Here is a 13,956-nt window from a genome sequence, read left to right on the forward strand (position 1 = left end):
CCAGGATATATTAAGAAAGACTACTCAGCATAAAAAGATCCAGGAAAATGTGGCCCATTCTCAAGGGCAAACATAATGCACAGATGCCAGCCCGGAGACAACACAGAAGTTGAAATTATTAAACAAGGACTTTAGGGCAACTATTATAACTATACTCAACAAAATAAAGGAAGATATGCTGGTGATGAATAAAAAGATAGAAAATGTTAAGATAGAAACATAAGTGAAGGGGTGCCTGGGTGTCTCAGTCGGTTGAGCATCTGCCTTTGGCTTGGGTCATGATCCCAGGGTCCTGAACTAGAGCCCTGCATTGGGCTCCTTGCTTGGTGGGGAGCCTGCTTCTCCCTCTCCCTCTGCCTGCTGCTCCCCCTGCTTGTCCTCTCTCTCTGTGTCAAATAAATAAATAAAATCTTTTTTATAAAAAGAAATAAAAATATATAGAAATTTTATATCTGAAAAATACAATACTTTCAATAAAAATTGGACTAACAGGCCAGAGAAAATAGTCGGTGAATAGGAAGATAAATCAACAGAAATTATCCAATATTCTAAAAAGAAAGAAAAAAGCTCGGTGGGGGTGGGGCAGCATGCAGGGAACAGCCTCAAAGCCTTATGAAGTGGTATCACAAGTTCTAACACATGGGTAAGCAGTATCCGAAAAGGAGAGAGAAGATTGGGGTAAAAAAAAGCTTAAAGAAATAACTGAAAACATCTCAAATCTGAAGAAATACCTAAATTTATAGAATTATGAAACTCAGTACATTCCAAGCAGGATAAAAACCAAAGAAAACCATATGTAAGCTCCTGGAAATCAAAGACAGAGATAAAAAACTGAGAGCAGACAGAGAAAAACAATACATTATTTTTAGGGAAACAATTCAAATGACAAAAACTTCCTACTAAAAACCATTGAAACCAAAAGACAGTGAGACAAGGTGTGTAATATGCTAAAAAAGCAAAGAACTGTCAAGGCAGTAGCAAGCATATTCTTTTAAAAATGAAGGCAATATGAAGACATATTCAGACACAAGACAAGTGGAAGAATTGCTCACCAGCAAACTAGAAAATTATAAGAAATAATAAAGAAATGTCTTCAGACAGAGAAAAAATTATACAAGGGAAATTATACAAGATGAAAATCCGAATCTTCAGGAATGAATGAATGAAGAAGATCAAAAACAGCAAATATCTGAGTAAGTTTAAAAGATCATTTTTAGCCTTATTTGTATGAAAATCCCATTTTGTGGGGTGTCTATATATATGTAGATGTAACATATGTGACAAGAACCAAAAAGACTGGGGTAGGATCATTAGGTTTTTTTTTCTTTAAGATTTTATTCATTTATTCATAGAGACAGAGAGAGAGAGAGAGACAGAGAGAGACAGAGAGAGGCAGAGAGAGGCAGAGATACAGGCAGAGGGAGAAGCAGGCTCGACGCTGGGAGCCCGACGTGGGACTCGATCCCACGTCTCCGGGATCACACCCTGGATCGAAGGTGGCGCTAAACCGCTTAGCTACCCTGGCTGCCCTGTCATCAGGTTTTTGCATTCCATGTGAACTAGTTCAATATTAACTCTAGACTGTGAGATGTTAAGAATGTATAATACCTAGAGAAACAGTTTTATGAAGCAATACAAAAAAGTGTAAGGAAAAAAATCAGTAGACAGCATAATGGAATACAAAAAAATATTAAAGATTAGAAAATATTTTAGACTAAATAATAATGAAAATACAACATATTAAAATGTGTGGGATGCAGCCAATGTAGTGATTAAAAGGAACAGTATAGCTTAGCTTAAATCAAAAAGAAGAAACGCCTAAAATCAATAACCTAAGGTTCTACCTAAAGAATCTAGGAAAAGGGCAGCCCCGGTGGCGCAGCGGTTTAGCGCCGCCTGCAGCCTGGGGTGTGATCCTGGAGACCCGGGATCAGGTCCCACATCGGGCTCCCTGCATGGAGCCTGCTTCTCCCTCTACCTCTCCCCCCGCCCCCCCCCCCGCCGTGTGTCTCTATGAATAAATAAATAAAATCTAAAAAAAAAATCTAGAAAAAGAGGAATAAAGTGTACCCAAAGTAAACAGAAGGATTTAAGTATAATGTCATAAATCAATCAAACACAAAACAGAAAAATTATCAAGCAAACTAAAAGCCAAGAGCTGGTTCTTTAATAACATCAACAAAATTCTTAAAACCTCTACACAGACTGCTTAAGAATAAATGAGAGAATAAAATCACCAATATCAGGAATAAAAAAGCACTTTTCACTATGGATCCTAAAGATTTTAAAAGATAACAAGAAAATACGACAACTAAAAAAAAGAAAATATGACAACTTCACAACAAATCCAACAATGTAGATAAATTGGTCAAATCCCTGAAATTTTCAATTTACTAAAATTAACATAAGAAACAGAAAATTGTAATAGGCCTATATTAAATAAGCTTATTCATTACCAAAAATCTTACCACAAGACACTTATAATCCAGGCACAGATGATTCTCTCAAACACTCAAGAAAGAAATAACACCAAACTTACACAAATATTTTCAGAAAGTAGAGGAGGAAGGAATTTACTTTCCAAACCTCACAAAGGCATTCTTCTAAAAGGGAAATTATGTTACCAATATCCTTCATGAATATAGATCCAGAAATCTTTAATAAAATAGTAGTATATCAAATTCAAAAATATATTTTAATATATAATATATTCTGATCGTATAGAGTTTATCCCAGGGTTGAAAAATTGATTTAACATTTGAAAATCAATATAGTTCACAGTATGAATAGAAAATAGAAGAAAACTTATAATCATTTTAAAAGATAGTGGAAAATCATTTGACAAAATCCAACACACATTCATGATAATAATAAAGAAGTTAAGTGTGCGAATATGCTTCATAGGACACATCGTCAATCTGATAAAGAGAATTTACAAAAGCCTTACAGCTAATATTATATTTTTATTTTCCCATTAAAATTGAACACTAGGCAAAAGTGCCTAAACTCTTTTTTTTAACATTGTTCATTGTAACATTGTTTATAAAAGCAAGGAAGCAGACACCTTTATATCCGTTCACAAAATATTAAAAAGTGCCTCAACTCTTACTACATCCATTCAACATTGTACTGGAGGTCCTAGCCATTGCAATATGGCGAGGAAAAGAAATAAAAGGAATAGATTGAAAGGGAAAAAGGAAAACTGTTCCTATTTACAGGGACATGATTTTTAGGTCAAAAATTCTAAGGAATCTACAGAACAATTCCTAGTGCTAACAAGTGACTTACCAAGGTTGTACAATACAAGTTAACATACAAAATCAACTGTATTTTAATATGCTAGATCAAACAACTGGAAAATAATGCTCAAAAAGACATAAAATAATTGAGAACCCAACAAAAGATATCCAAAATCTCTACACTGAAAATTTCAAAACATTGCCAAGAGAAATTAAAGACCTACATAAAATTCCAAACCATGTTTGTTAACTAGAAGATTCAACATTGTTAAAATGGCAGTTCTCCCCAAATACATTTATAGATTCCATGCAATCCCAATCAAAATTCCAGCAGGCATTTTTTTTACAGAAATCACAAACGGATTCTAAAATATATACACAAATTCAAATAATTATCCAAAATAGTTAAAGTGATTTTTTTAAAAAACTAGAGGACTTACATGACCAAATTTCAAAATTTACTATATAGCTACCAGACAGTCATCAAAGCAAAAGTCCAGGCAAATCATTTTGCTGAATAAAGGAAGCCAGATACAAAACAGTATACATTGTATGCTTCCATTTATATAAAATTCTAGAAAATGCAACCTATTCTGTGGTGTCACATAGCAGATCAGCAGTTGGTTGGGGGCATTAGGAGCAGGTGAGAATGAGGATGGATACCAAAGGGAGCAGAGGAATGAAAAGGTTCAGTTATCAGGAATTTATTTTTTAAGAGTTCATTTATTTATTTATTCATGAGACACACACACAGAGAGAAAGAGAGAGAGAGAGAGAAAGAGGCAGAGACACAGGCAGAGGGAGAAGCAGGCTCCATGCAGGGAGCCGACATGGGACTCGATCCCAGGTCTCCAGGATCACGCCCTGGACTGAAGGCGGCGCTAAACCGTAGAGCCACCTGGGCTGCCCAGTTATCAGGAATTTAAATAAAAACTTGGGTGAAGAAAGGGTTCAGTTATCTTGATGGCAGTAATTGTTTCAGAAGTGTATACATCTGTCAAAACTTATCAAACTGTACACCTGTACGTACATTATACTGTAATACATTATACTAACCACTAATGTGTACCTTCTGTGCAGTTCATGGAAATTATACCTTTATAAACCTGTAAACGGGAAGTAAACATTTTGTTGAATTTTTATATTTGAAAGTTGAAGAGTAAAGAGAACTACTGAACTCCTTTAAAATCCTGCAGTGGTAGCTCGGAACAGTTTCGCTGTGGGTCTGTGGTCTTTGATGCTGGATAATCCCTGCACTAAGCCTGCAGCGTCCCACCGCCCACCAAAGAGGTTTTGGGGCCACACACAAGAAACAGTTTCCTACTCCAAAATTAGGCACACTGACCCCAGCGGAGGAGATCACCTAACGGTGTGTGAGGTTTGCCCAAAACAACCAGCTCCTGTCAAGGGAGACCAGGAAAGGTCAGGCAGGTGGAAATTAAATTCCCTCCACGGCGCCCTCCCCCCTCGCCACATTCCCTCTGATTCCGCCCAGTCCTTGGCCTTCCTAACGCCTCTTCCTTTCCCCACAGCGTGGAGGTCCCCATCCACCAGGTTTTCACTCTTCCCGAGGGCATCCCAGCCCCTACTCCGGCCCCAACCCCTGCTCAACCCCAGCCCGATCTTCTGCGCGGATTTTCTGAGGTGAGTGTGGACTAAAGAGGGAGCACGGGGACGCCCGGCCCGCCCCAATATCGCAGCCTCCCCCGCGGGTCACCAGCCCCGCAGTCCGCCTCTCACCGGTCTGCCGCGGGGACGCCCCAGCGCTCATTCGGACGGCGAGGAGGTTGACGTCCAAACGGCCTCCCCGGGCGGGCCGAGCGGCCGTGGGCTCGGACAGGCTCTCCGGGAAGGAAGAACGCGCTCCGTTGCTCGGCAACAAGCAGCGCGTCCCCCGCCTGGCGCCCCGCCTCCGCGTCCTGTGGATCCCTCCGCGCCGGGGATCCCAGCCCGCGCGGTCCCGCCTCGCGCCACCGGCTCCGAGGGCGCCCTTGGACTCGAAGCCAAAACCCAGGCTGAGCTGCCTCTGTTTTCCGGGTTGTGGACTTGCTGGTCCCAAAGAGCCCCCTGGACTGGAGTCTCTCCTACATCAGCCGTTTTTTGTTTTGTTTTGTTTTGTTTTGTTTGCCCAGTTAAACCAACTGCTTACTTGGCGCTCATGTTATTTATGCATTTAAACGAATAATGCTGGACAAGGAAATTTAAAGCCTTTTTTTAAGATTATTATTTGCTTTTGAGCTGTCTGCACTACCTGCAAATTAAGCGTACATTTCAGGGGGATTTTTCCAGGTTCTCCCCCTGGAGCCCAACTCATAAAGAGAATCTTGAAATCAAAGACATGAGATTCAGACTCCTGGAGAATTCCTATTAAAATCCTGGAATCAGCATATTCAGAGTTTCTGATGTCCAAGATAAGAAAGGTTGTAAGAAGCAATATTTGGCATTATCCATTAAAGTTGATTATACACAGACTCTATGACCCAGCAATTCCATTCCCAATAGAAATGCATGTTAACATGCACCAAGAAACCTGTACACCAATATTCATAGCAGTTTCACTCATAATAGCTAAAAACATAATAGCTAAAATCCAAATGTCCATCAAAAGTAGGGTGCATAAATTAATTGTGGTATATTCCTAAAATGCAATAAAGGATGTGAACAACCTTCATCTGTGGGAAACAACATAGATGAATCCTTATGAGCTAATATGCCAAACATAAGGAGTACATACTGTACAATTCCATTCATATAAGGTTTATTTCTTAATTGTTTTTTTAAGTTCAATTTAGTTAACATATAGTGAATTACTAGTCTCAGGGATAGAAATTAGCGATTCATCAGTTGCATATAATGCCCAGTGCTCATTATATCAAATACCCACCACCGAATTACCCCACTTCCCACTCACCTCCCCTCCAACAACCCTCAGTTTGTTTCCTATAGTTAAGCATTTCTTAGGGTTTTCCTTCCTCTCTGTTTTTATCTTGCTTTTCCTTCCCTTCTCCTATGTTCATCTGTTTTGTTTCTTAGATTCCACATATGAATGAAACCATCATATAAGGCTTAAAAACCAAGACAGCAAAAACTGTAGGGTTTATGGATGCACGCTCAACTGATGTATTTCAAAAAGTACAAAAAAAAGGATTAACCATAAGAGTCAAAAGTGTAGTCATCTTGAGAATGGGGAAGGTGATGGTGAGTGGGTGGACACTGCAAGGAGGAGTCCTAGGGTATGGGGTACTAGCAGTGTTCTGCATTTTAACCTTGGTGATATCTGTTTGAGTTTTCTCTTTGTGATAAACCGCTGTTTTCTATTTTGTTTTCCTGTGTTATATTTTACCATTGTTTAAAAGACCAAAAAGATGGGGATCCCTGGGTGGCTTAGTGGCTTAACGCTTGCCTTTGGCCCAGGGTGTGATCCTGGAGTTCTGGGATTGAGTCCCATGTTGGGCTCCCTGCATGGAGCCTGCTTCTCCTTCTGCCTGTGCCCCTGCCTCTCTCTGTGTGTCTCTCATGAACAAATAAATAAAATCTTTAAAAAAATTTTTTTTAAAAAGACCAAAAAGAAAAACCAATTAAATGCCACCTATCCACATGAAAGTGCTTTGCTCAGTGTCTGGCACTTAATGACCCTCAAGTGTTCATTTTATATTGCTCTACTTTCTACCAATCTCTCCCTTTTCAAATACTCTGGCAACTAATAAATGAGATCAGGAAAGTGGCAGATAGAGTCTTCTGGAAGTCCTCTTTGAGATTGATGCTTCCCAGAAATTCAAGATAAAAGAATGCTCTCTGCTGCACAATTCCCCAATGCTGGGCCTGGAAGCATCCCAACTGTGGAGATGGATGCACTCAGACATTCTCAGGCCTCCCTGAGGCAAGCTCCCACTCTAGGGGCACAAAGCCAGGTAGAGATACCTAACTTTGCCCTCTGTGCCAGTCACTTTGCTCCCTGGAATTCTGCAACCTCCTCTGTAAAATTGAGATAATAATCTCACCTCAAAGGTTTGTTGCTGGGGCACCTGGGTGGCTCAATCAGTTGAGTGTCTGCTTTTAGCTCAAGTCATGATCTCAGGGTTCTGGGATGACTCCTGCATTGGGCTCCCTACTTGGTGGGAAGCCTGTTCTCCCTCTGCCTGCCACTCCCTCTGATTGTGCTCACAAACTCTCTCTCTCTGTCAAATAAATAAATAAAACATTTTTTAAATGTTTGTTGCTTTACTCCCTAACATAATGAGTTCAAAATGGTTGCTGAGTGTCCACAAGACGAGAGTCATTCTCTAGAGAAATATCTGCTGTTCTTGAGGTTTCATTGCGCCCACATCACATATCACTGCCTTGTGTACTCCTTGAGGACAGCTTCACCCTAAGTGTTGAAGTAACCCCTTCAGACAATGAATACATTACTTTCCTGTGCTAATTAAAATACTAAGCAAATAACCAAAAGTGTTTAGTGTGAATTGTTCTTGGTATCATCCTGGATGTTACATAAATATAAGATATAGGCCATATTCCTAAAATCAAAAAAAAATTAAATTAATGTAGCCCTGTAATGTCTATCATATGGTCAGGAAGCAATTTAAATGGTAAATAAACATTGTTCATTAATATTATTTATAATACAAAATGATAACAAAGTATTCAGATATCCATATCATAGGATAATACAATCCATGAGCTTGATACTATTAGTTTCATCTTATAGATAAGTTACTGATGTTCAAAGAGATGAAGGATTTACCTTTGGTTTCCTAGCTAGTAATCAATTCTGTGCTAGGAACTTTATTCTAGGTCTAAAAGAAAGATACAGAGAGAGAGGAGAAAGAAGAGAAGAAGGGAGGGAGGGAGGGAGGGAGGGAGGGAGGGAGGGAGGGAGGGAGGGAGGGACGAAGAGGAGAAAGAATAGTTGTTAGTGATGTAAAGGCATTACAGAGTCATTGTTGATATTTTAATGTCTCCATATGAGAATGTTAATACTTTGGGTGCTATCTTCTAGAAAAGGGCATTAGACTCAAAGAGCAGCATAAAAATACTCAGGCATTGAAACACTATGATTTCATCTAATTTTTGGCACTTTTAAACCACCACCTCCCAGTCCTCTAGTCCTCTAGTTTTGGAGCATCCTATTGGATTCACTGCATAGCAAGCAAAGGAAAATCCAAAAATTCAGCTTCCACACCTTCAAAGTATTCTCATAGAACAAATTCCAAAGTTCTCCTAAGAGAATTCAAGTCCCTTCATAATTAGGACCTGTCCAAAGGTCTTTTTGGAAAATAAATAATTAAAATTATATCTTAACTTTATATTATGCACCAAAATAAATTCCAACTGGATGCAAGATTTTGTTATACATAAGAATAACAGGTATAGATGAGACTTATAAGCATTAAACCATAAAAGGCATAAACTCTAATTAAAATATTGATGATTTTTTTGAAGTACCTATGTGTTGAAAAATAAACAAGTATAATACAAATGAAAACCTGGTGAAAAACTCACAGTATTTATGACAAACATGGGATCAGTATTCTTTAGATGAGAAATAGATGAGCACTCAAAATTTTAAATTGGTTAAGGAGGGTGTGGAAAGGCAATTTCCAAAGAAGAGATATTTGTGGCCAGTAGAAATATAAAAATGTTCAACTTCAGTAGTAATCTCAGAAATGCTAATTAAAATAACAGTGTGTGATTTTTGCCAATCAAATTGCAAGGTTAGTAATAGAGTTCCTGCATGGGATTGAAGGAATAAGATCACTCACAGATTTCTGTTGCCATTTTGCTAGATGTCATTTGCTAGATGCCCTTCATTCCTGCACCATTGCCCCAACATTGACCAAACCCAAGTGGAAGGTCAAAGGTAAGGAAAAATATGTGCAGAGACAGAGGCAGAGAATAGAGTAGAAAGAAGAGGAAGCTGGGGAAGAAAACTGAATAACCAGAGTTTTGCCCAAAGTTGCCTGTATCTTTAATCCAGGCAATAATGTACTGAAACAGCCTCTCCTGGCTTAAGGCCCTCCGTGGCATTGCTTAGCCTCAGCCTTCTCCTCACACCCTGCTCACCCTTCTTTCCTCTTGGTGAACTGCTTAACATATACTAGGCCTCCCTCCTTACCCTGCCCTCTGATGTGATTCTAACATCTGAGCTTATGGAGTTCAGAAACAGACCAGTGGGAAACCAGCCATCACCCTTTCCTGAGTTACCTTAAAAGTCTGGTGCCAGGCCTGATCTCAGGGTTTTTAAGGTAAGATAAAAATAGCAAGCATTGAGCAGAAAGAAAACTCTGTGAGTAAAACTATCCATTTGAAAAGAAAAGATACATATAACACGAATAAGCCTGGTCCAAAGCAGGTGTATCTGGCTGAGAATTAAGGATTTATTTTTCTAGGACATAGTGGCTGGTATTTAGCATTCCAGTTACCCTTTACACTTCCAAAGGGCTTTGCTTAGGTGTTCTTCAAGTATGGTAATAGACTAGAGAGCTTGTGGAGTTTGAGGTCAAACCATTCCTTTTCTAAAGGTAGGTATGTAAGACTGTTGGATGTGCTTTGTAGCCTAAACATTGAGCTTAGAGAACCAATGCCTGGTTTATGCTTAGAAAAACTAACAGCTCTCCCTAAGTAAGCTGTAAAAACAGAAGCTGCATTTAGCCAGAAATTGCTGGTAGCCTGAGATTTCTGTGTACCAGCCCACTTCCCCTGAATGCACCTCCCCCAGCACCAATCCAAAAAAAATTAATAAGCTTTGAAGATGTGTTATTTTTCTGTTCTCTGGTGAAGGAAATATTTTATTTTATTCACCTGGTTCTGATTACTAAATGAAAGCAGAATTCAAAAACTTTTTAGAGCCTTGTACACAGGACCTTCTTAATCCATCCAAGCCCTGTCTGAAATGTGGGTTGTTGTTCATGTGAGCCCCAGGGATCCACCCCGAAAATCCAGTTCTTCTAAACCCCCTTGACAGGAGGAATTAAGCAACTCATGAATCTTCACTTCAGCAAATGGATCTGTACCTGGCAAAAGTCTTTTGTGATTTGGTCTTTTCATATACAATACTGTTTTTTTCTTAATGAAGACTTGGCACCTCACTAGATTTTCTTGCACATGCAAGGTAATATTCAGAATCTTTAATAGTTGAAGGACCCATCATAAGCCCAGTACGTACGCTTCATTTCAGATGGACCTCCAGGAAGTCCCCCCTCTTTTTAAAGGCATTTATGTCAAATAATTCTTTAAAATATCAATCAAAGTTTCCCTACCGTAATGTCATATTGGGTTTTGAGTATTTTAGAAAGTGTCCTAAGTGGTACTCTTCCAAATGAGTTCAGATGCTGAGTGCAGAATGGCATCCAGGCTCCCAAAAGTCCAGACTCACCCCCTTCATCTCTCCAATTGAGATGTCTCCTAGATCCAGGCCCCAGGTCTTGACTGAGGTTGCCATAGCCAGTATGATGGTGCAAGGTCACATATTGCGCATGAGCCAGGTCTACCATCTCAGCAACTGGGAGAGTCACATACTAGCTTCTGAAGCCCGAGTTCTGCCATGGTTGACTCCCTAAAAAGTAGCCCCACAGGTCAAGGAAATTGGGAGGGGATTCTTTTTTTTAATATTTATTTATTTATTATTTATGATAGACATAGAGAGAGAGAGGCAGAGACACAGGAGGAGGGACAAGCAGGCTCCATGCCAGGAGCCCAACGCAAGACTCGATCCCAGGACTCCAGGATCGCGCCCTGGGCCAAAGGCAGGCGCTAAACCACTGAGCCACCCAGGGATCCCCTGGGAGGGGATTCTAGGCAGGGTCGCCATGGAAGATGAGCCAACCGCCAGGCATTCAGTCTCCCCAAGGAAGCTCCCTCATCCTCTCCTGCCTGACTGCAGCCCAGAGGGACCACAACACCAGGAACCTGGGCTGGTGACCATCAGCAGAAGACCTGTAAGGGGGGAGGGGCACGTAGGTTTCAGGGCAGCATTACTTGCCAATAAGTGTTCAGCATCCAGCACCACCCAGGCTTCCAGAGTTCTGTGAAGGCTCTTTATGCTTGTTACAATTTTGTACACTTACTCTGTACTCAACTGGTGTGAATTAGGTACTAGTAAGTCCATTTTACAGTTGGGAAAGCAGAGGCTCAGAGTATGGAATGGAATCCAGATCTCATTCCAAATCCCTTGCTCTAAGCACAAACCCTACTGTCCCTGTCAATTGCACAAAAAAAGCCAGGCTGCAACTTATTTGGGTAATAAGAGAGACAGTCTCAGAGACTCTTAGCCTCAAAGGCACCAGCCCTGCCCAGAGGAGTGTGCAGAGCACTATGCAGCCTCCTAGCCTAGGAGGCTTTGCCTGGGCTTAGGAATTGGAAGACACCCTCTGCTCTCTCCTACCAATTGTTGTCTTTGGAGATGCTGGAGAATGAAAAAGGGAAAGGTTTTTGCCCAAAAGTTACTGTGAAACACAGAACACAAAACCAGAGCAAAAGGGAGGGAAGTGTTCTTCCTAGGGCTTGTTCTCCCAGTGCCTTGGGCTCCTCAGAGAGAGGCTTTGCCATTCTCAGAGCAGAGCCACCCCCTCACCGCCATCACCGTAACAGTTTCCTCTGGAGGTTCACACCCCTACTGGTTTCTGCCCCAGAACCCCAACGCGTGGTGGGTCATCAGGTCTGACTGTTGCTCCAGCCTCTCTTCCTACAACTGACACCTACCAAACTGAACTGAGTCCAGGCTCTTCTGAAAAAGGAGGAAACTGAGCCCAAAAGAATCTGCCTGGGTTCCCCAGGAAATTTGAGGTCGAATGGTTGGACCACAAATCTGTGACTGACCACCTACTGCTATCCACTCCTAGACCTGGCTGCCATCTCCTCATATCCTTTCTCATCTCTTAGGATGATGGTCTGGTTTATTCCCATTCCAGCACCTGCAGGAGTTTTAGAAGCTTCTGCCCCAGTGTAAACTGACCTTCAACCCGAGCACTGTGCTTTATTTATTGAAACCACTTCTCTTGGCGGGGTGTGAGAGGAGGGTCATGAGGAGGTCAGAGGAGTCCAGCGAGTCACAATAGAAGGTATTTTGGAGGGAGGAGGCCTGTGGGGTGAGGAGAGTGGGATCCACACCTCCAACTTCATCATGGAAAGCATTGAAAGAAAGGTCTGAATTAGATCTGCTAGTACCCTAAGCCTCCAAAGCGAGTGGGGCTCCACCTGACTTTTGAGGCCCTTTCTCTGGAGGAGGGGTTGGGGGTGGCTGGGGTGCAACAGGGGGCAGCCAAGGGCAGAAAGTGTGATCTGAAACGAGTCTGTGATGCAGATCCCAGGCAGCACCCGGGCTGAGCCCCACATCACCCAGTGCAGATTGAGGGCAGGAGGACTGGGCATCAAAGACAAATGCAGCCGCGGTATGGAGCTGCCAGGTAGTTTCCCAAGTGAGAGAAGCCCAGAAAAAGGCGGCAGACCGGCTTCCTCTCTCAAGGATTCCCGCCCATGCTTTCATGGCAAATAAAACTTCGGGAGGAGAAGTTGAAACGAGAGGTCTCCAGTCAATACCTTGCAACAACACAGCAGATTCTGAGAGGTTTGGTGGACCTTTAAGAAAACCATTACATGGGATCCCTGGGTGGCGCAGCGGTTTAGCGCCTGCCTTTGGCCCAGGGCGCGATCCTGGAGACCCGGGATCGAATCCCACGTCAGGCTCCTGGTGCATGGAGCCTGCTTCTCCCTCTGCCTGTGTCTCTGCCTCTCTCTCTCTCTCACTGTGTGCCTATCATAAATAAATAAAAATTAAAAAAAAAAGAAAACCATTACATCACACACGGAAAGCGTGTGGGATAAAATGCTTTGGATCCTAAAGACTAGGAGGCAATTAAGGTAAATGCTGATAATTTCGGGCGCGCAGCCACCGCCAAGGCCCGCTGCGCGCCGGGCACCCGGGAGGGTCGGATCAGTGCCTCGCTGCGCAGCCCCGACGGCCGGCGGCCTGCTTCCTAGGTGCCCTCCAGCGTCGGGGTGGGAACGCAGCGCGCCACGCGCTGGTGAGCCCAGCCGCACAAGCCCGGACTACCAGGGAGCTCTGCGGCAAGGCTTTTCTTTCTCACTGCGTGGGCTCGGCTTCATTTGCTTGCCAATTTAAACATATTATTCAAACACGGACGTTTCCTTTACAGCTCTGAGTGAAACATTTTGCTTGATGGAAAGTTGATGGCTTTTTTTTTTTTTTTTTTTTACTTTTAATCAATATCTGCTTTTGAAAGACTCTGCTGCTGCCTTTTCACAGCGAGGGCAAAGTGAAATATTTGTCTTTGGTCACGTTGATCACCCTAGATAGGCAAATGAGGGAGTTGCTGAAGTCCAGAAGTGGTGAAATGGGGGCATTCCAACTTCATCACATCACCCAGAGGATTTTGGTTAAAATCAAGCATCGCTGCCAGGATAAGATGCTTGCCCAGTGGGCCTGGAAGCTCAGGGATTACAGGGCTATGCGACCCTGGCCTTTCTGACAATGATCTGTCCATCTATTCGTTCCTTCCTCTGTCGGTTGGTCCATTCATTAAACAACCCCCTTGGCTAAGACAGGTCCCTAGAGTCCTCTCCCTCGGAGATTTGGAGTCAAGTAGATAAGGTTTCCTACGCTCAAGCATTTTTTCCCACCTGACACCAGCCTGGCCACCATCTGGATTGGGGCAGTTAGTTTATTGATTGAGTCAACAAATCTTTATTGAAAATCTAC

Source organism: Nyctereutes procyonoides, unplaced genomic scaffold, assembly GCF_905146905.1.
Source record: "Nyctereutes procyonoides isolate TBG_1078 unplaced genomic scaffold, NYPRO_anot_genome, whole genome shotgun sequence".
NCBI lineage: Eukaryota > Metazoa > Chordata > Mammalia > Carnivora > Canidae > Nyctereutes > Nyctereutes procyonoides.